The sequence below is a fragment of the Callithrix jacchus genome, chromosome 7 (assembly GCF_049354715.1).
Source record: "Callithrix jacchus isolate 240 chromosome 7, calJac240_pri, whole genome shotgun sequence".
In the NCBI taxonomy this organism is placed as follows: Eukaryota; Metazoa; Chordata; class Mammalia; order Primates; family Cebidae; genus Callithrix; species Callithrix jacchus.
In genome coordinates, this window is record NC_133508.1 from 85,150,464 (window position 1) to 85,175,286 (window position 24,823).

The following is a 24,823-nucleotide window of genomic DNA, read 5'->3' on the forward strand; positions in this document are numbered from 1 at the left end:
ATAAAAACCCAAGAAGACAGTTTCTGAATAGCTAATACGTGGAGGTTCCTGGAGGGTGGCTCGTCCAGGGAGGGCATGGAAGCTCTGGGCCTCTTCTACTATATCTCATGCTATATCTCTCTTCATCTATATTCTTTGTAGCAGCCTTTATAATAAACTGGTAAACATAGGTTTAAGTGTTTCTCTGAGCTTCATAAGCTACTCTAGCAAATTAGTCAAAGTCAAGGCGGGGAGAGGGTCATGGGAACCCCAACTTCAAGCCAGTCAGGTGGAAGTTCCCATCTGGACTTGGGACTGGTGTCTGAAGGGGCTGGAAGATGTGAGGAACTAAACCTCCCAATCTGTGGGATCTGACACTATCTCCAGGTACACCCAATTTGTATCTGCTGAAGAAGTTTACTGCTTGCTTGGTGGCAGGGAGAATCCCCTACCATTTTGGTCACAGAAGTCTTCTTCTGTGTTGATAATTGTGGTGACAAAAAGAGAATAGAGAAAAACATGGCTTGGTTTTTTCCTAAATAATCAGCAACACCAAACTAACCTAGTATAAGAGCCAGGGAAACAAGCTGCAGCATTGACCCAGTAATGGATGCTTATTAAGAAATTCCTACATATTAGCTTTGGTGTGACATTTGATATAATGAAATAAATAAGGTAAAATAAGATGTAGAAATAAAGTGTCACAGCAGAATATGATTTAGCCATGAAAAAGAATGAAATTTTATCATTTGCAATAACATGGATAAACTAAAGGAAATGATGTTAAGTGAAATAAACACAATACGGAAAGAAAAAGTACAGAATTCTTTCACTCATAGGTGAAATCATTTTTTAAAAAAAGATATGATCTACCAGACACAGAGAGCAGAACAATAATTACCAGAGGGCTGGGTAGGGCAAGACGGAGAGGAGATGAGAAAGATTGATTAATGGGTACAAAGTTACAGTTAAATAGGAACTAATGCTAGTGATCCACTGCACAGTAGGGGGATTATAGTTATCAACAATGTATGGTATATTTCAAAATAGCTAAAAGAAAGGACTCTGAATAGTCTCAGCACAAAGAAACAATAAATGTTTGAGGTGCTAAATATGCTAATTACCGTAATTTGATCATTACACAATATATAAATGTATTAAAATTCATATTATGCCCTATATGTATGCACAATTATGTCAATTAAAAATAAAATAAAACTTTAAAAAAAATGAAGTTTCAATGTAACCAACACCAAAAGAACAAATCTTTTTAGGCAGCCATGTTATATTTGATCTCTATGTTATATCCTCAGGGGAAAAGTCAATAAATTCCAAGAAGTAGTAGCATTATAAGCCACATGTTAAGGTTATAATTCAAACTAATAATATTTTTATGATCATTAAGCCAATCATAAATAAATATCTGAAATAGACTGTGAAGATTTAAGACATAATAAAGTATAGTAGAATGACTGAATATAAGATAAAGATATTTTTGTCACTTTACTATGTATCAACCCCACCTTCCCTTAAAAAAAGTAAAGAAAAAAAACAAATTGGGTGAAGGGTCTTGCTCTCAAGAGCAACAAGAAAAATACAATAGTTAAAAATAAATATAGTCAGAAATGTGCAGCAAGTATACACATACACATACACACAGCCCCCAAACATTAGTAATAATAGGCTGAAAGAAAACAAGCTAAAATAAATCAATAAACATCACATATCTGGATGGGAAGAATGGAAAATTTAAAAATGGCAATTCTCCCAAAATAAAATTAAAGCTCAAAGAAATTTATCATAGACCTTTAAAAATGATTCTAAGTTCATCTAGAAAAATAAACATGCAGGAATATGAATGTATGTGAATCAAATGGAAAGAATATGAATCATAGAAAGGTGGAATATTTAACAATGCATTGTCAGTATAATAACAGAGATCTGGAACAATGAAACAGGCAATATTGAGGGGAAAGGAGGATGGGAGAGTATAGAGAGAAAGGATGAGAGCAGAAAATATATTAATAAGAAACAGATTTCTGCTTCTATAACGACAATTTACACAAAGTAGACCAATCATTCTAAAAAGACTAGGAAAATCTGGATAAATTATGTTTTTAAATCTGCCTGTATTCACAGAGAAGCCAATACGGCAGTGACTAACAACAAAGCCAAGATCTGGAAGAAGGCAAAGCCAGGGAGATGAGCCAGACACTGGAGCTGCTTTCTCCTGAAGAGCATCTGCTAATTCTGGAAAAGAGAAATGAAAGACTGGAAAAGCTGAGCTGAGATTTTTATGGTCTCACAGATTATAAGCAAAACATGAGTGCAGGGTCTATCAAGAAGAGGAAGCCTTTATAAAGTCTCTCCACTTTGGATAGAGACCCCAAAAGACAGGATCATAGGAATAAGGATGAACTCAAAAGAACCTGATCTTTACAAGGACAGAAATATAGCTTCAAATCATCTCAATCTCTGACATTAGACTAATATCATCCAGGATTGCTAGTACTACTAGCAACCTACTATAAACAAATAAAAAGGAAACATAAAGCCTATCTGGAAAAAGAGAACAAGATACTACGCCTTCAATTATCTTTACAATTTTTCACATACGATGTCAAATACTCAAAATTAACCACAAATGGTACAGTTAATTTTGAGAAAGTGTTCAGCAGTGTCAAATAAAAATAGGTATACATCTACCCTATGATTCAGAAATTTCCCCCGTAAGAATATACCAAAAGAACTAAGTATATCTATTTACCAAAAGATACTTATGAGAATGCTCACAGTAGTTTTATTCATAATAATCCAAAATTTAAAACAATTGTCATCAATAGAAAAATGAATTGTAGTATATCCATGCAATGTGATACTAAACAGCAATAAAGAAGAATGAACTACTGAGACACAACAACATAGATAACTCTAACAGACACTAGGTTAATAAAAAAATAAATTAATTAAAATAACATATTCAAATAAATACATATTATTTCATTATATGAAGTCCAAGAATAAAATTAATCAATGCTGATAAAAAGTCAGAAAAATGACTATCCTAGGAAGAGGTATTGACTGGTAGGGGCGGAATGAAACTTTTATTTACTTATTTATTTTGAGATGGAGTCTCACTCTGTCACACAGGCTGGAGTGCAATGGCAGAATCTCAGCTCACTGTAATCTCCACCTCCCAAATTCAAGTGATTCTCCTGTATCAGCCTCCCAAGTAGCTGGCATTACAGGGGTCTGCCACCACACCTGGTTAATTTTTAATTTAGTAAGGACGAAGTTTCCACCATGTTGGCCAGGCTGGTCTCAAACTCCTGACCTCAGGTGATCCGCCTGCCTCAGCCTTCCAAAGTGCTGGGATTACAGGCATAAGCCACTGTATCCAGCTTTAATTATTTTTCTAAATTTTGTAGGTACATACATAGTACATGTATATATTTATGGGCTTTGTGAGATGTTTTAAAACAAGCAGCAATGTAAAATAAGCACATCATGAAGAATGGGGTATCCATCCCCTCAAGCATTTATCCTTTGAGTTACAAACAAGCCAATTATATTCTTTAAATTACTTTAAAATATACAATTAAGGTATTATTGACTATAGTCACCCTATTGTGCTATCAAAAAGCAGGTCTTATTCATTCTTTTTATATTTTTTATACCCATTAACCATTCCCACCTCCCCACAAGCCAAACCTGCTACTATCCTTCACAGCCTCTAGTAGCCATCCTTCTACTCTATCTCCATGAGTTCAACTGACTTGATTTTTAGAGCCTACAAGTAAGTGAGAACATGCAATGTTTGTCTTTCTGTGGCTGGCTTAATTCACTTAACATAATGATCTACAGTTCCATCCATGTTGTTACACATGACTGGATCTTATTCTTTTTTATGGTTGAATAATATTCTACTGAGTAAATGTATGCTTTACGAATTCATCTGTTGATGGACAGTTAGGTCCATATCTTAGCTATTGTAAACAATGCTGCAACAAACATAGGAGTGTAGATATCTCTTTGACATACTGAGTCCCTTTCTTTTGGGTATATACTCAGCAGTAGGATTACTGGATCATATGGCAACTCTATTTTTAGTTTTCTGAGAAATGTCCACTCTGTTCTCCACAGTGGCTGTACTAATTTACATTCCCAGAAACAATGTACAAGGGTTCCCTTTTCCCCATATCCTCACCAGCATTTGTTATTACCTGTCTTTTGGATAAAAGCCATTTTAACTAGGGTGAGATGATATAACATTGCAGTTTTGATGTGCATTTCTCTGATGATTGATGATGTTGAGCACATTTTCATATGCCAGCTTGCCATTTTTAAGTCTTCTTTTGAAAAATATCTATTCAATATTTTGCCCATTTTTTGATCAGATCATTAGATATTTTCCTACAGAGCTATTTGCACTCCTTATATATTCTGGTTATTAATCCCTTGTCAGAGGGGCAGTTTATAAATATTTTCTCCCATTCTGCAGGTTGTCTCTTCACTTTGTTGATTGTACCCTTTGCTGTGCAGAAGCTTTTTAACTTGATGTGGTCCCAGTTGTCCACATTTCCTCTGGTTGCCTGTACTTGAGGGGTACTGCTCAAAAAATCTTTGCCCTGACCAATAATGTCCTGTAGACTTTCCCTAATGTTTTCCTGTAGTAGTTTTATAGTTTGAAGTCTTTGATTAAAGTCTTTGATCCACTTTGACTTGACTTTTGTGTATGGCGAGAGATAGGGAACTAGTTTCATTCTTTTGCATACAGATACCCAGTTTTCCCAGTACTATTTATTAATGAGACCATCTTTTCCCCAGTGTTTGTTTTTGACACCTTTGTCAAAAATGAGTTCACTGTAGGTGTGTGGATTTGTTTTTGGGTTCTAAGATTCTGTTCTACTAGTCTATGTGTCTGCAGAATGGAACCTTTTAGATGCTGCAAGTATTTTGTGTTTCAATGAGTGGTGGTTATATGGTTATACATACATGTCAATAGTCACTGAAGTGTACTCATAACAGGAGTGTAGTTCACTTTGAACATTTGAGTTTACAAAGACTAGGTAAAGCATTATTCAAAAAGAATGAACCTGGAGGGCCTAAACTACCAGAGAGTATAACTTAAGCTGCAGTAATGAAGAAAGTATAATATTTACACAACGATGGACAGACTCATGAAACAGAACAGAATCTAGGAAAAAAAATCCACATGTAGGGCAGGCACTTAATTTATGACAAAGTAAACACAATGAAGCAATGAGAATAAGTCTTTTCAACAAATAGTATTGTTTAATTAGAGATTATATATTAATAAGACAAATTCTATCCCTGCCTTATACCATATATAAAAATTAAATCCAGGTGGACAGTAAATCAAAATGTAAAAGGTAAAGAAATAATGTTTCTCAAAGATTATGTAGAAGGATGTTTTCATAATTGGTGAAGGCAAAGATTTCTTTAAAATGAAAAAGAAAAGCAGTAGGCACAAAGGAAAAGATTAATAAATCAAACTACATTATCAAGTCAGATCGTGTTAAAAATAACTTGTTCATCAAAAGAGTAAGAATCACTAATGGATTAAAAATGCAATCCACAGAGTGGGACAAAATGCTTGCAACATGTAACTGGCAAAGTGCTTGTAATAAGAAAATGTAGGGAATTCCTACAAATTACTAAGAAAAGAACAAACAGCCCAACGGAAAAATGGGCAAAAGACAGGCACTGCACGAGCAGAAGGAAGAGGGTATGTAAAGGATCTGAAAAGATAACCCCCAAATAGGCAATGCACATACACTAGGAAGCATGGTATATCAATTTGAAAAAAAAAAAGCAGCTGAAACTAGAAAGGGGTTTGCTCATTCCAGTATCAGATAAGTTCAAAAGTTGTACAATAAAGTCTGAAGATGGTAGATTAGTCCTGGTAGCCCATAAGAACTATAGCAACTGACCACTCAGGCTTTCTGTGCAAAATACAACCCAAGACACTAGGAAAAACTGCACAGAATAGAATAAAAATTGAACAGAACAAAAATAAATAAATAAAAATATCCGGGAAAAATGGACTAGCAAAAGTGAAATAGAACAGAGACAGAATACCCTAGAAAGCAAGCAACCATACTTTGAACAGTAAATATGGAAACTCTTTGAAGTTAAAATGTTGTCCTGAATCAATCTTCCCTCTAAGAGATCAGAAAGAAAATAAATTTAATTTAAAATGAGCAAAGAAAAAAATCAAGGTCAAATCTTATACCAAGTTCTTAATGAATAAAATAATAATAAGCAAAAAAATTCCTACAATGACAGCAGCCAAAAAACATGTTAGTAAAATAAAGCAAAACTACAATTTACTAAAAAACTAAGGAAGTAACACAAGATACTGAAGAACTACATTAATCAAAATTAGAAAAACATAGACATAAGATGATATAAATCAGGAAATAAGTAAAAATAGAGAAGAAAATCAGTTCAATTTTTTTTTTAAGAGACAGGGTTCTCACTCTGTCACCCAGGCTAGAGGGCAGTAGCCCAATCATAGCTCACTGTACCCTCAAACTCAGGGGCTAAAGAGATCCTTCAACCTCAGCCTTGTGAGTAGCTGGGACTACAGGAATGCACCATTACACCTGACTAATTTTTAATTTTTTTTGTAGAGATGGGGTCTCACTATGTTACCCAGGCTGATCTTCAACTGCCAGCCTCAAGCAATTCTCTAGCCTAATGCTGGGATTATATTTATGAGCCACAACCCCCAGTCAGAAGTAATTTCATAACTGAATATGAATTAAAATAAACAGGAAAGAGGCCGGGCGTGGTGGCTCAAGCCTGTAATTCCAGCACTTTGGGAGGCCGAGGCAGGTGGATCACAAGGTCAAGAGATCAAGACCATCCTGGTCAACATGGTGAAACCCCGTCTCTACTAAAAATACAAAAAATTAGCTGGGCATGGTGGTGCATGCCTGTAATCCCAGCTACTTAGGAGGCTGAGGCAGGAGCATTGCCTGAACCCAGGAGGCAGAGGTTGTGGTGAGCCGAGATCACGCCATTGCACTCCAGCCTGGGTAACAAGAGCGAAACTCCATCTCAAAAATAATAATAATAATAATAATAATAACAATAATAATATAATTTTGATATAAGTAAAAGTGAATATCAAAATGTTAAGACAGATGACCCTTAAACAACATGGGGGATAGGGCCATCAAACTCACACAGTTGAAAACCTTCATATAACTTTTTTTTTAATTTAGAGGGTACATGTGCAGGTTTTTTACATGGATAAACTGCCTGATGCTGAGGTTTTGGTTTCTATTAATCATAATCCCATTGCCCAGGTAGTGAACATAGCACCTGTGACAGGTATTAATAGATTTTCAACCCTTTCCTCTTTCCTTTCCTTCCCCTTTTTGAGATCTCCAGTGTTTATTGTTCCTATCTTTGTGTACATGTGTACCCAGTGTTTAGCTCCCACTTAGAGAACATATTGTATTCGGTTTTCTGTTTCTGCATTAATTCACTTAAGATAATGGCCTCCAGCTACATCCATGCTGCTGCAAAAAGACGTAATTTTATTATTTCTTATAGTTACATGCATATGAAACCATATCCCCAAAAACTTAACTACTAAAACTTGACTACTAATACCACTAACCCAAAGCCTTACTAATAACATAAAAACATAGTCAATTAACAGGTTTTGTGCATTGTACATATTATATATTATATTCTTATAATAAACTACAGAAAAAAAATGTGAATAAGAAAATCATAAGGGCGAGAAAATTTGTTTACTAATTATCAAGTGGAAATGTGTTTAATATTCATCATGAAGTTCTTCATCCTTGTCTTAACACTGAGCAGGATGAGGTAGAGGTAGAAGAGGTGGGTTTGATCTTGCTGTCTCAGGGGTGGCAGAGACAGAAGAAAATGGACCCACACAGTTCAAATTCACTTTGTTCAGGGTTAACTCTACATGTATATATGTATACATACGTATGTATGTGTGAGAGTGTGTGTGTGTGTGTGTGTGTGTGATCTATTTGATATAACTATTTTGGAAGACTAGAGTCTATTACAAGTTTGCAACTTCCAGGGGAAGGCTTCAACTATAAACCATGATCAATTTTGGTCAATTTCAGCTTACTTAGTACAGCAACAGCTACACAATCCTCAAACCCCAACTCACTGCAGGCAGATACGTACCTTACCTTTTTTAGGAGCAGCCTACACACGTTTGCCAGGATGGGCAAGAAAAGGGTCCTGTACTCCAAATACTGGAGATATGTACTCTGCTCCCCAATAACAGAGAGGCAAATAAAGAGCCTTATGGCCATGTTGTTGCACCTAACACCATTGTTGCAAGGTCACAAGTACCACAATTCTACTTCCCCGTTCATTTTTCTTTTTCACTTTTTGGGAGCCTTAAAGAATAGGATATTAAAAAACAACTTCATACACAGAGAAAATAATAAAGTGACCATGCATGCTCCGGGGAAGGCTCAGAAAATACTTAAGGGGACATTACATTTATAGTTTAGGCTGATCTTCAACACAAAGACAGCCCAAAACAATGAAAAAAATCCAAAACAATAACAAAAAACTAGGGAAACAGGAAAAACTAGAGAAGAGAAAAAAATCTGGATTCCAGAGTTACCACATTATTAGATTCAAATGCCCAGTTTTCAACAAAAAATAATCATAAGGCATAAAAGAAACAAAAAATATGCTGCAGTCAAAGGAAGAAAATAAATCAGCAGAAACTATCTGTAGAAAAGACCTTATGGCAAATAAACTAGCTGAAGACTTCAAAATCACTGTCATAGAGATGCTCAAAAAGAAAGATGAAGGGAAGGTCAGAGAAACAGTTTTTGAACAAAATGGAAATATCAATAAAAATATTTAAAAGAAACCAAAAGACAATGCAGGAGCTGAAACATACAATAATTAAAATGAAAAATTTACTAGATGGGCTCAAAGAAGATTTCCCCAGGCAGAAGAATGAATCAGTGAACTTGAAGACAGAACAATGCAAATTATTGAGTCTGTGTAACAGAAAGAAGAATAATTGAAGAAAAGTGAGCAGCCTAAGGAATCTGTAAGACACCACCAAGAGGATCAATGGACACACTGACAAAGTCCATGAAGGAAGAGAGAGAGAGAAAGGATGAGAAAGAAACAATGGCTGAAAACTTCTCACATTTGATGAATGAAATAAATATAAATATCCAAGAAGCTCAACGAACTCCAGGAAAGATGAATATAAAAAGTACCACAATGAGACACATTATAAATTTTCAAAAGACAAAGAGAGAATCTTGAAAACAGCACAAAAGACAAGCAACACATCACTTACAAAGGGGCTTCAAGAAGATTATTAGCAGATTTCTCATCAGAAACTGGAGGACAGAAGGCAGTGAGCTCATACATATAAAACATTTAAAGAAAAAACTAGCAAGAATACTATATTAAGGAAAACTCTCCTTCAAAACTGCAGGAGAAGTTATGATGTCCCCAGATAAATAAAACCTGACAAAGTTTCTTACCACTAGATCTGCCCTGCAAGAAATGTTTAAGAGAGTCCTAAAAGGTGAAATGAAAGGACGCTAGACAGTAACACAGTCATACAAAGAAATAAAGATCTAAATAAAGGTAACTAAGTGAGAAGTTACAAAAGCTAGTATTATTATAACAATGGGTTGTAACTCCACATTTTTGTTTGCAATATATTTTTAAATACTAATGCATGCTTTCAATTATTAGTTTATGTTTTGGAGCACACAAAATAAAAACATGTAATTCTATGACATTAACAGCTAAAAGGGGTGGGGATATAGCTGTAAAGAAGTACAGGTTTTTATATTACTGAAGTTACACTAGTATAAATTAAATTATAACTTTGGTTTGTTAAATGCAATCCTCATGGTAACCACAACGAAAACAGCCACAGAATACACACAAAAGGAAATGAGAGAGAAACTTAAACAATCCATTACCAAAAATAGCAACTAAACACAAAAGAAGACAGTAATGCAAGAAATGAGTGACAAAAAAGTTATAAGGCATTTAGATAACAAATAGCAAAATGAAATAAGTCTATCAGTAATTACTCTAAATGTAAACGAATTAAAGCATGTCAGCAAAAGACAAAGAATGGTAGACTAGATAAAAACATATGACCTAGGGATATGATGTCTATAAGGGATTCACTTTAGATCTAAAGAAGAACCTATTTTAAAAGACAAAGGATGGGAAAAGATATTCAAAAGTAACTAAAAGAGAGCGGGATGGTTATACTAACATCACACAAAACAGACTTAAAATAAAAAAAGATTACAAGTGAAAAAGAGCATTACACATTAAGAAAAGGTTCAATGTGGCAAAAAGATGTAACAATTGTAAACATTTATACATCTATAAACAAACCATAAAAATATATGAAACAAAGACTGACAGAATTGAAGAGAAAAACAACTGGTTCTACAATAATAGTAAGAGACATCAATAGCCTCACTAAATAATGAATAAAACAATCACACAGAAGCTAAGAAAGAAATTCAACAGCCCTTTATGCTAAAAACCCTCAATAAACTTGGTATCGATGGAACATATCTCAAAGTAATAAAAGCTGTTTATGACAAACCAACAGCCAATATCATACTGAATGGGCAAAAACTGGAAGCATTCCCTTTGAAATCTGGCACTAGACAAGGATGCCCTCTCTCACCACTCCTATTCAATATAGTACTGGAAGTTCTAGCCAGAGCAATCAGTCAAGAAAAAGAAATAAAGGGTATTCAAATAGGAAAGGTGGAAGCCAAATTGTCTCTATTTGCAGACGACATGATAGTATACCTAGAAGACCCCATCGCCTCAGCCCAAAAACTCCTGAAACTGATAAGCAACGTCAGCAAAGTCTCAGGATATAAAATCAACGTGCAAAAATCACAAGCCTTCCTCTACACCAATAACAGACTTAAAGAGAGCCAAATCAAGAACGAACTGCCATTCACAATTACTACAAAAAGAATAAAATACCTTGGAATACAACTCACAAGGAACGTAAGGGACCTCTTCAGGGAAAACTACAAACCACTGCTCAACGAAATCAGAGAGGACACAAACAGATGGAGAAACATTCCATGTTCATGGTTAGGAAGAATTAATATCGTAAAAATGGCTATACTGCCCAAAGTAATTTACAGAATCAATGCTATACCCATCAAGCTACCATTGACTTTCTTCACAGAACTGGAAAAAACCACCATGAACTTCATATGGAACCAAAAGACAGTCCGCATAGCCAAGTCAATTCTAAGCAAAAAGAACACAGCAGGGAGCATCACACTACCGGATTTCAAACTATACTACAAGGCTACAGTAATCAAAACAGCATGGTACTGGTACCAAAACAGAGATATAGACCAATGGAACAGAACAGAGGCATCAGAAGCAGCACAACATAGCTACAACCATACAATCTTTGATAAACCCGACAAAAACAAGCAATGGGGAAAGGATCAAATGGTGTTGGGAAAACTGGCTAGCCATGTGCAGAAAGCAGAAACTGGACCCCTTCCTGACACCTTACACCAAAATTAACTCCAGATGGATTAAAGACTTAAACATAAGACCTGGCACCATAAAAACCCTAGAAGGAAATCTAGGCAAAACTATCCAGGACATAGGAGTAGGCAAGGACTTCATGAACAAAACACCAAAAGCATTGGCAACAAAAGCCAAAATAGACAAATGGGACCTAATGAAACTCCACAGCTTCTGCACAGCAAAAGAAACAGTCTCTAGTGTGAATCGGCAACCAACAGAATGGGAAAACATTTTTGCAGTTTACCCATCTGACAAAGGGCTGATATCCAGAATTTACAAAGAACTCAAACAGATTTACAGGAAAAAAACAAACAAGCCCATTCAAAAGTGGGCGAAGGATATGAACAGACACTTTACGAAAGAAGACATATATGAGGCCAACAATCATATGAAAAAATGCTCATCGTCACTGGTCATCAGAGAGATGCAAATCAAAACCACATTGAGATACCATCTCACGCCAGTTAGAATGGCGATCATTAAAAAATCTGGAGACAACAGATGCTGGAGAGGATGTGGAGAAAAAGGAACACTTTTACACTGTTGGTGGGAGTGTAAATTAGTTCAACCATTGTGGAAGACAGTGTGGCGATTCCTCAAGGCCTTAGAAATAGAAATTCCATTTGACCCAGCAATCCCATTACTGGGTATATATCCAAAGGACTATAAATCGCTCTACTATAAGGACACATGCACACGAATGTTCATTGCAGCACTGTTTACAATAGCAAAGACCTGGAATCAACCCAAATGCCCATTGATAATAGACTGGATTGGGAAAATGTGGCATATATACACCATGGAATATTATGCAGCAATCAGAAATGATGAGTTCGTGTCATTTGTCGGGACATGGATGAATCTGGAGAACACCATTCTCAGCAAACTGACACAAGAACAGAAAATGAAACACTGCATATTCTCACTCATAGGCGGGTGATAAAAAATGAGAACACATGGACACAGAGAGGGGAGTACTAAACACTGGGGTCTATTGGGGGGAAAAGGGGAGGGCCAGTGGGAGGGGGAGCTGGGGAGGGACAGCCTGGGGAGAAATGCCAAATGTGGGTGAAAGGGAGAAAGCAAACAAAACACACTGCCATGTGTGTACCTATGCAACTGTATTGCATGCTCTGCACATGTACCCCAAAACCTAAAATGCAATAAAAAAATAAAAAATAAATAAATAAATAGAACCTCAAATCAATAAATTAATTTTACTACTTAAGGACCTAGAAAAACATAAAACTCCTAAAAAATATATAGAACAAAAGCTTCAGGACATTGGATTTAGCAATGATTTCTTTAATAACACACCAGGGCAATTTAAAAAAATAGACAAGTTGGACTTAATGAAAACTTTAAAATTTTGTGCATAAAAAGGCAGTATCAATGGAGTAAAAAGGCAATCCAAAGAATGGAAGAAAACATTTGCAAATAATATACCTGATAAGAAATTACTACCTAGAATATACAGAAAATTCCTAAAACTAAAAAAAATACTTAAATAGAAATTCCTCCAAAGAGGATACATAAATGGCTAATAAGCACATGAAAAGATGCTGAAGATCACTAATAATTAGGAAAATGCAAATTACAACTAAAATGAGATACCACCTCACACTCATTGAAAGGGCTATCAAAACAACAGAAATGTTGGTGAGGATGTAGAGAAATTGCAATCCTTGTGCAGTTGATAGGAATGTAAAATGGTACAGCTACTATGGAAAACAGTATGGCAATTTCTGAAAAAAATTAAAGGTAGAATTACCATATAATCCAGCAATTCCACATCTGAATATATACTCAAAAGAATGGAAAGTAAGCAGATATCTGTACGCCCACGTTCATAGCCGCATTATTCACAATAACCGAAACGTGGAAGCAACCATGTGTCCATTACACACGAAGTGATAGGCCAAATGTGGTGTATGCATACAATGGAATATCATTCATCCTTAAAAAGGAAGGCAATTCTGACATATGTTACAACATGGTGAACCTAGTGAAGACTATGCTATGTGAAATAAATCAGTTTTTAAAAAACACATAAATACAGCATAATCCTGCTTACCCGAGATAGAGTACTCAAAATCATAGAAACAGAAAACAGAATGGTGGTTGCCAGAGATTGCAGGGAGGGGGAAATGGATGTTACTGTTTAATGGGTATCGTTTCAGCTTTACGAGATGAAAAGTTATGGAGATGCATGGTGGTAATGGGGGCACAACATTATAAATGTATTTAATACCACTAAACTGTATACTTAAAATGATTAAGACAGTACATTTTGTTATGTATATTTTACTGTCATAAAAATTACTTCAAGGAGAAAATCTATAAATTATTTAAAGAAAAGCTTTATGGAGAACTAATGCTGCTGGAACATAAATATTAAGTTAATGTAAAAGATATCTACTGGAAAATACAATATAATTAATCTTATTTTGTAACTGTTCATTATCTTATAGCTAAAAATAATTTTCCTCTTTCTTCTGTAAAAATTCTCATTTTCACATGTACTTTTAGTGTGAGCTACAATTAAATGTACTACAAGACTCCAGAAATATTATAGCAAAATAGTAAATCAAAAGGCTAGTAACTACCTTATTTGTCAGACTACTGTTAAACCTCTGTACCAGCAAAAACAACTACTATAATTTCTTCTAAATACCTATTTACCTGCCCAAACTATAAATATAAATTGTTTGGAATGTGTTTGTTATATATATCTTTAGTCCTACAAGCTCTCCTGAGGACTGAGTCAGAAATACTCTAATGCATAGACTTTGAGGAATTTATCCTTAGCCTTCAAACCCTTACCTGAAAGCATTTTAAAAGGGCTTCCAAAAAGGCTTTACATGATATTTCAGATATCAGGTAAGAATTAATTTCTAGAAGCCGAGATGCAGGAGCTCTAATAAAACTGCTACTTTAGCTCCCTACAGGCAAGAGAAATCAACAGAGACACTGCAATATAAATAAAAATCATATATTCTCTTTATCCAAATGGTGGAAAAAGGAGGCCAGAACAGCTATTCTATTATAAATTTTCAAATACAAAATATATTTCCTAATCATAAGATTGTAACACTACAAACAGGTATCTCTAAATAGAACAGTTCCAGCAGTCACAAAAATGGTAATAAGAGGCTGTTATATGACGCACTTATGACATTTTGTTTAACTCCTTGGATATCAAACACCTAGTAGGTGCCAGGTTCTATGCATGAGAAATACAGCAGTGGAAAAAAAAAAAAAAAAAAAAAAAAAAAAAACAGGAAAAATCTCTACTCTTATAAAACTGTCATTCTAGTGAGATAAAAAAATTAAAAAATAGGCCAGGTGTGGTGGCTCAAGCCTGTAATCCCAGCACTTTGGGAGGCTGAGGCAGGTGGATCACGAGGTCAAGAGATTGAGACCAACCTGGTCAACATGGGAAACCCCGTCTCTACTAAAAATACAAAAAATTAGCTGGGCATGGTAGCGCATGCCTGTAGTCCCAGCTACTCGGGAGGCTGAGGCAGGAGAATTGCCTGAACCCAGGAGGCAGAGGTTGCGGTGAGCCGAGATCATGCCAGCCTGGGTAACAAGAGTGAAACTCCATCTCAATAAATAAATAAATAAATAAAATGTCAATGCTTGAAAGGAAAATAGGAGAACCATTCACTCCTTTTGCCCTGAGTGGCACCCTTTTTACAACTTCTGTTTTGGCAAAAAAATGATTAGCATACCCCTTTACTCTCAAAACATCCTGGTGCACAAGATACAGATCTAAAGATAATAGAACAAAAATTGAGACACTGACCAAAGAGGGGTGCTTTTTTATATACGTTGGTAAAAGAAGGCCTCTCTGAGTATGATGATAAATCTGAGAGTGGCTAGAAATAAGCGAGGGAGCAAGCCATATGCATATCTAGAGGAAGAGATTTTCAGGCAGTACATTTGTGGCAGTATACTGACAGAACATCTGTGTGTGCTTATGGGTGTGTCTGTGTGTGTGTGTTTGTGTTTGTATTTGCAGATGAAATCTGCAAACGTTCAGTGAAAGATGAAAATCCAGTTTTAATAGAAAGTCTATGAAGTAGAAAACTTTTTTATTCTCTTTCTTGCCTAAAAGTAGTTCCCAGAGTATACATTAGGCATAACTTATTTTGCTCTGGTAGGTTCCAGAATTAAAACCATTTCCCTGAAGAGGAAACCTTCTCTATGGATGTAAAATTGCCCTATTACAGCTTTTAATATCATTGGCATTTAATATAATTGTATTAAATTATATAACTATAATATAATTTATTAAATTATAATATATATAATTAATATATATCTTCCGAGAGCCTGTGGTGATTCTGGTCCCCTGAAGATTCCTTAGAGGTGTATATAGGGTATGAAATAGAATTGGAAAGTTCTATAATAATACTAATAGTACTGACACTAATAATACATCACCAATAATAATAAGGAAAATTTTAAGTAATTAGTATGTCCAAGAACTGTCATAATCATTTGATCTAAGGTTACTCAAGGATCTGACCATTTACAAACTATCCAGTTAAAGAGGTTCTAGGGTCTCCTTGATCATCTGGACCATGTTGAATTTGTTATTTAATAACATTTTAATTAATAAAGTTTTGATTTTAGACAGACAGATAAGCACATATTATTTTTGTACTATAGATGAAAATCTACAAACCTTCAGTGAAAGACAATAGGAAATGTATATATGACCCAATTACAATATTAGAATAGAAAGATTCCACATTGGTTCAGTAATTTCCCTTACTTGAAATTCTTCTCTTTGCTTCCACTGACATAAAGCCAAATTGATTAGGTTATTTGGGCTCAACTTTATATGTACTTTTTTTTTTTTGAGACGGAGTTTCGCTCTTGTTACCCAGGCTGGAGTGCAATGGCGTTATCTCGGCTCACCACAACCTCCGCCCCCTGGGTTCAGGCAATTCTCCTGCCTCAGCCTCCTGAGTAGCTGGGATTACAGACACACGCCACCGTGCCCAGCTAATTTTTTGTAATTTTTAGTAGAGACAGGGTTTCACCATGTTGACCAGGATGGTCTCGATCTCTTGACCTCGTGATCCACCCGCCTCGGCCTCCCAAAGTGCTGGGATTACAGGCTTGAGCCACCGCGCCTGGCCTATATTTTATTTAAATTGGTTATTTCTGTCCTTTCTGCTATCATTCTGTGCTTAAATTTAAAGGCTCAGTACTATGGAGGCACACTGTAGAAACACCCATGAGATGCCACCATGGCATCTATTCCCCTCCTTTCCCCTTCCATTAGAGATCTATGTAGTTCTTAGAAAACTAACATATGCACCACCTGAACGAAAGGTGAGCATGTGTATGTCAGCTATACCAACAGCATACTACATCCCTCTTCCTACTCTGATTAGAATAAACCTCAAGGCTTGATAAAAAGTATGGAACACAGACCTCTTATTCTTAAGTATACGGTGGGAAGATGGGAGGCCTGAGACCACTGTAAGTTTGCTACTATAAATTTTGCTGCCATAAATGAGGTTAAGATTCAAGAAAATATAACAATTATAAATATATAAGCAATTAAGACAGAGTCTCAAAATAAATATATCATACTAGGTCCAATTAGAAGAGAGAAGCCACACAGGAAAAGTTTAATATAAAGAATAGTTAACTATAACAGGGTATTCAAGGAGTAAAAGACTGTCTAGGAAGATGTAAAAAGAATTTAAAATAATATAGGAATAGCAGGTAGAGAAACAGCCACTACCCCTAACCCCTAGGTCTCAGAGTACCAGGAAAAGAGCTCTACATAAGCCTCTTCCCCAGTGTTGAGATCCAGACCTTGTTGGAGAGGGTATAGTCTCGGCTCACTGAAAGAGAAGTCATTCTAGTGGTGTGCCAGTGGTATATATTGACAATCCGCCTGCTGGAACTTGCCAGAAATTCTCTCTCTCAGATAGTAGGGAGGCTATTTACAGGCAGGCATTTCACCAGAAGCTTCACTATAAAACCATCCAAAGCGAGGCCAGGTGGGGGGAAAACACTGTAGACTACCACATATTGCAATACCTGGGCACTGGAGAAACTACAAGGGCTTCAGAAGCCCGGTGATAGAAAAAGTTGAGTGAATACATTGGTACCTGGAAGCAAAATCTATTCCCCTGCAGTATTTCTTCAGGGTCCTCTAATGCACAAAGCTTCAGTGCCAGGTAGAGAAACAAAACAATTAAAGGGCTTAAATCAATTTCCACAGAACAGGAAAGAAGATCGAATTTTGTAGTGAGGTGCAATAAATTGATAACCAGCCAATTATATGAAGCGAAACATAATATAAATGAAAGGAGAACCAATTCAGTAACTATAGTTGGATGTTTAAATACCTTTCTCTTAGTGATTGGTAAAACAACCAGCCCTCCCAAAAGAATACATCAGAATGCACGACTTGAACATTACCAACTTACATGATAGAAATAGATTAATATAAAATAAATCAATCAATGACGGCAAAATACAGTTGACCTTGAACCACATGTTTGAACTGCATAGGTCCATTTATACATGAATTTTCTTCTGCCTCTGCTACCCCTGAGACAGCAAAACCAATCTCTCCTTTTTCTCTTCCTCCTCAGCCTGCTCAACATGAAAATGATGATGAAGACCTTTATGATGAACTTCTACTTAATCAATAGTAAATATATTTTTTTACCTCATGGTTTTCTTAGTAACATTTGCTTTTCTCTAGCTTACTTAGGAATATAGCATATAATACATATAACAAACAAAATATGTGTCAATTGATTGCCTATGTTATTGGTAAGGCTATTGGGCCAAGAGTAGGTTACTAGTAGTTAAGTTGTGGGGGAGTCAAAAGTTATACATGACCAGGCACGGTGGCTCATACCTACAATTCCACCACTTTGGGAGGCCAAAGCAGGTGGATCAGCTGAGGTCAGGAGCTCAAGACACGGCTGGACAACATGACGAAACCCATCTCTACTAAAAATACAAAAATTAGCTTGGTGTGGTATCACGCGCCTGTAGTCCCAGCTACTTAGGAGGCTAAGTCAGGAAAATCACTTGAACCCAGGAGATGGAAGGTGCAGTGATCCAATATCACACCACTGCATTCCAGCCTGAGCAACAGAGTGAGACTCTATTTCAAAAAAAAAAAAAAAAATTACACATGAATTTTGTTATCACATGGGGAGATGGCACCCCTAACTCCCATCTTGTTCAAAAGTCAACTGTAAACAATCTTTTCAAGTGCACTTGGAACATTCTCGAGACCATAGGATAGGCCATAAACAAGTCTCGATAAATGTAAAAGAATTAAAATCCTGCAAATTATGTTCTCTCACCACAAAAGAATTAAATTAGAATCAACTTTACAAAGTAATATAGGAAGCCCCCAAATATTTGTAAATAAGATAATTCAAAGGAACCCATGGTCAAAGAATAAATCACACCAAAAAAATTAGACTATATCTTAAAATGGATGAAACAAAAAATAACATCAAAACTTATGAAATACGGCAAAGTAAGTGGGAGGATGGAAATTTACACCTTTAAAAGCTTGTATTAAGCGCACATTGGCAGTATCGTAGCCAATAAGATTTATGTAAGGCATGATTATTGCTAACAAAAAGCTTATATTAGAAAGAAAAAATATATGTAATAAATCATCTATACTTCCATCTCAAAAACCCAATCTCGACAAAAAATTTTTAAAAAATTAGCTGAGCATGGTGGCACATGCCTGTGGTCCCAGCTACTTGGGAGGTTAAGATGGAAGAATCACTTGAACTCAGGAAGTAGAGACTACAGTCAGCTATGTTTATGCTATTGTACACCAGCATAGGTGACAGAGCAAGATCCTGTCTCAAAAAAAGAAGGAGAAGCTGAAAAAGGAAGAGTAAATCATAAGCAAAGTATTGGTAGAGAATGATTAAATATCCCTAATCCAAAAACATGAAATCTGAAATGTCCCAAAATCCAAAACTTTTTGAATGCTGACATTATGCCACAAGTGGAAAATTCCACACTTAACATCATGTGATGGGTCACAGTCAAAATGCAGGCACAGAACAAACAAGTTTATTCAATGTCCCCACAGGAAAAAAAGACATTCCCCATCCCATCAGCTGCAATAAATCTTTTCTGAGCACACCCATATTCCACCACCACAAGCACACCCACAAAAGGTAATAAAATAGCACGTGTGTAGGCTAGACATGTCAACAGCAAGTTCCTGACAATGCCTCACTCCATATAAATTCAGAGTCAGAAATGCCAGTGATGTCAAATTATCACAGATTATCCACATAGGTGACTGTGATAGTGATGCCTTTGCTTTCTGATGGCTTAATATACAACAAATTTGTTTCATGCACAAATTATTTAAACTATTGTATAAAATTACCTTCACACTATTTGTACAAAGTGTATATGAAACATAAATTTTTGTGTTTACATTTATGTCTCATCCCCAAGATAATGCATTATGAATATACGTGAATAATCCAAAATCCTTCTACAGGGTGAGTATGCCTTATCCAAAAAACTATGGTCCCAGACATTTTGGATAACGGATACTCAACCTGTAAAAAGAAGAAATATAAAGATGAAAATGAAAATCAATAAAATAGAATAGATAAAAATCACTGAAAAAAAGAAATTGATTCTTCAAAAATATCAAATTGATAAATTTTTAGGCTAAACCTTTCAAGAAAAAAAGAGAGAAAACACAAATTGCTAAAATCAAGAATGAAAAAGAGGATATCACTACTAATCTTGCAGAAATTAGAAGGATCATAAATAAGGGGAAAAGATGAACCAAACGCAAACAAGGTAGACATCTTAGATGAAATAAACAAATTCTTAGGAAGATACAAATACCAGAGCTTACTCAAGAAGAAATAAACATATAACAGGAATTTGATATAGTAATTTAAAACTTTTCCACAAAGAAAAACCCAGGCCCAAATGGCTTCACTGATAAATTGTAACAAATATTTAAAGATAAAATAATTCCAATTCTAAATGAGCTCTTCCAGGTAACAAAGAAAGAGGGAACATTTATCAATCCATTATATGAGGCCAGTATTACCTGGATAACAAAGAGAGAAAAGGAAATTTTAAAACTACAGACCAACAGTCCTCATAAAAAGACACCGTATCATTAAGAAAATATTAGCAAACTAATATTCTGAATCTGGGAAAATATAAAAGAATTTATATTTTATTAGTTTGCTAATATTCTGATTCTGGGAAAATAAAACTGATTCTGGGAAAAATATAAAAGGATTACATATTATGACTAAGTACAATTTATCCCAGAAGTGATAGGTCTGGTTAACAATGGAAAACCAATTAATGTAAAAAACCACATTAACAGAATGAAGGGAAAAACACATGATTATCTTGACATGGAAAAATGCATTTGATAAAACCAACACCGACTCATGATAAAACCTCTCAAACAGTCCAGAATAGATCTCTCCATCTTCTATGAATCATAGAGGATTTTCTGATAACGGTCATCTCTCTTACAAGGAAAAGTACAGCCAACCTCATATTTTATGAAAGACTGAATATTTTCCCCCTAACATCAGAAACAAGACAAGAATGCTTATTTTTACCACTTCTAGTCAACATTGTACTGAAGGTCCTAGCCAGTAGAGGAAGAAGAACAGGAGGAGGAGGAGGAGGAGGAGAAAGAAGAGATGGAAGAAGAAAGGGAGAAAGAAGAGGAGAAAGAGGAAGAAAAGGAAGAGAAAGAGAAAGAAGAAGAGAAAAGAAAGCAAAGATATACAGATTAGAAAGAAAAAAGTAAAACTGCCATTATTCTTAGAATATATAATTCTGTATACAAAAATTAATCTACAACAACAACAATAAAAAACCTATCTGAACTAAAAAATGTTTAGCAGGTACAGGGTTTAAGATACATAAAATCTATTTTATTTCTATAAAATTGCAAAGGAGAAGTTAAAAATAAAATGAAACAATTCTATTCATGATAGCACCAAAAAGAGTAAAATACTTGGAAATAAATTCAGTAAAAGAAATGCACACTGTATATTAAAAACTCTAAAACATTGTTGAGAGAAATTAAAGACCTTAAAAAAAATGAAAATACATACCAGTTTCATAGATCAGAGATTTGATAGTTTTGAGAAAGCAGTTCTCCCCTAAATTTATCTCTAAATTCAACACTATTTCTATCAACACTATTCCTATTCAATATTCTTCCTATGTAGTTCCAAGCCAGCTTTATGTTAAAGCTGACAAGCTAACTCAAATTTAAATGATATACAGAGGACCTAGAAACAGTCAAAACAAAGCTGAAGAACTTACACAACATGACTTCAAAACTTACTATAAAGTTAAAGACAGTAGTACTGACATGAGGATAGACATAGAGATGAGTGGGACAGACTAGACAGTCCAGAAGTAAACCCCCACATTTATAGCCAGTTGGTTTTCAACAAAGGTGCAAAGATAATTAAATTAGGAAAACGACAGTCTTGTCAACAAATGATGCTGAGACAACTGGATACCCATGTATCAAAAACGAACAAAAAACTAAATCCTTACCTCATACCATACATAAAAATTAACTCAAACTATATTATGGGCCTAAAGGCAAGAGATAAAAATATAAAATATCTAGAAGAAAAGACAGGAGGAAATGTTTGTGACCATGGGTTAGGTAAATATTTCATAGGCATGACAGCAAAAACATTTTAAAAATTGATCAATTACACTTCATAACTTTCAGTTTTCAAAAGACACCATTGAGAGAATGAAAAGACAAACCACAGACTGGGAAAAGTATTTACAAATCATATATCTAATAAAGAATTTATATTTAGAATTAAAAAAAAAAAGTTACAATCAATACAAAGACCAACAACCCAATTCAAAACTGGGCAAAAGATTTAAATAAGAATTTTACAAGAAAAGATGAATAGCTAAAAAGCTAATGGAAATATGTTCAAAATTATTAGTCACTATTAAATTGCCAATGAAAAATACAATAAGCCACCATTACACAACCGCCATCAAAAAGACTGATCATATCAAATATTGAGGATGATGTTGAGAAATTGAAACCTTCATACATTGTTGGCGGGAATGTAGAATGGTACAATAATTTGCAAAACAGGTTCACAGTTTCTTAAAAGTCTAAATATATACTTAGCATACAACCCAGCACATATCCACATATTCATACCAACAAGGTTCATAATTGCCAAAAACTGAAAACAGTCCAAACGTCATCAAATAGTCATGTGGAAGGAAAACATTCCATACAACAGAATACTATTCAGCAATAAAAAGGAATGAACTACTTAGATGTGGAATATGAATGATTCTCAAAAACATTACTACTCTAAATGAAAAGAAGCCAGAGAAAAAAGACTTCATATTATATAACTTCTTTAGATTAAATTTCTAGAAAAAGCAAATATAGAAAGACAGAAAATACACTGGTTTCTGGGGCCTGCGAGTTGGGCATGGGGACTGACTGCAAATCAGTATCAGAAACGTTTTGGGGTGGTAAAGACATTCTAAATTGGGCAATGATGATGATATACAATTGTATAAATTTTCTAGAAATCATCTAACTATAGTTACAATGGGAAAATTTTATGATACATAAATTATACCTCACTAAAGCTGTTAAATGAAGTAAGGAAAGGAGGGAATGAGATATTTGCCCTGCCTTTTCTCTAAGAACTATATTTCAAGATAACAAAATTGATGTTTAGGAAAATTTCTTTCATAGAAAAATTCTAGCTAATAAATACAAATGAATGACAGTACTAGAAAAATAGTAATGTGCAACCCACTAAGGAAACAAACATATCTCAAGGGATGCTACAGCTATTAGATGAAAAGCTGATGAGGAGCCTTATAATGGAGGAATCAGCCTGATGCAGCCTGGAGCCAAATGATCATTCTTAGCATCACTAAAGGTAAAACAATCAGACATTTTATGAAACTTGACATAATGCCGTTAAGTACACAGCACCAACTGTGAAGGTTTCTTGCCAAAATAATAAAATAAGCCAGAATCTAATCAAACTTCTATGTCTACTTATCAGTTTATAAAACAAGCAATAAAAAAATCTAAATAACACTTTAAGGAAGCAATCAGCCAAACCCAAATTGTATGACATGCTAAATTATCTAGTTTTTCTAATAAATTCACAGTATTAAAAACAAAAATGTGTAGGACACTACTACAAAAAAACAAAGGAAGTCAACATATATGACGTGTGAACCATACCTCGGTTGGATCTTGATTTAACAAATCATTTGCAAAAAGACACTTTGGATATAACCAGGGAAATGTGAATTATTACTGTTTGATTTTATTAAGAAATTGCTGATTTTGTTGGGTGTAATACCAGCATGGTGGTTATATATTTTTCAAAGCCTCTAGCTGTTAGAAGCCATACCAAAGTATTTGTGGTGAAATGACATAATGCATAGAATTTGCTTCTGAATATTCCAGCAATGCTCTTTAGGTGGCAGAGTGAACATGTAATAAGATTGGCAAAATGTCAAAAATTACTGAACCGGGGTGACAGATACAGAAGACTTCATCACATTCTAGTCTCTCCACTTTTAGTGTTGGTATTATAAACTCGTTCATTTTTTTAAAATTAGGGAACCAAAACAGGGGGTACTGAGGGAGGAGTAAAAGACCAAAGAGCCCAAAGCACATCAAGGATAAAGACTAAGATGGAAGTAATTAGAGGCGAGGTAATACAAGAAGCCAAGTCTTTGGAGTGTATTATATAAAGAGAGACCATAAGCAAAGCATAAAAAGAGATCAGAGAAGAAAAGCCAGTGGTATATTAATATTTGAAGATAGGGCAGAGAAAGATGAATTTGAAAAGGATATCAAAAAGTGGAATACTATTGGTTTGGAAGAGACCCCAAGCAAAAAAATCAGGGAAATCAAGGGAAGAAAATTTCCAAAAGATAATAACCACTAAGTACTCTTCTTATAGCCCCAGAATCTCAAATCAAATGAGACCAAAAAAAGGCATTCTTTTTTTAACATAAGAATTTCAAAATGAGAGAAATGTTTATCTTCATTTTTTTCTAATATATATAATTTCCCAAATACTGAAAACGATGTTCAGTAAATATTAAAATTCATTATCCAATAGCACCAAACTGCCACCTAGCTAGTCTGCCACAGTGGGAAACATAATACCAA

General features: G+C 35.0%; 1 protein-coding gene across 5 annotated transcripts in view; it reads right to left on the bottom strand.

Moving 5' to 3' along the window:
• SPATA6 (spermatogenesis associated 6) overlaps positions 1-24,823 on the bottom strand; it is a 197,143-nt gene that overhangs the window by 151,512 nt on the left and 20,808 nt on the right. The gene's annotated exons all lie outside the window — the stretch shown is intronic.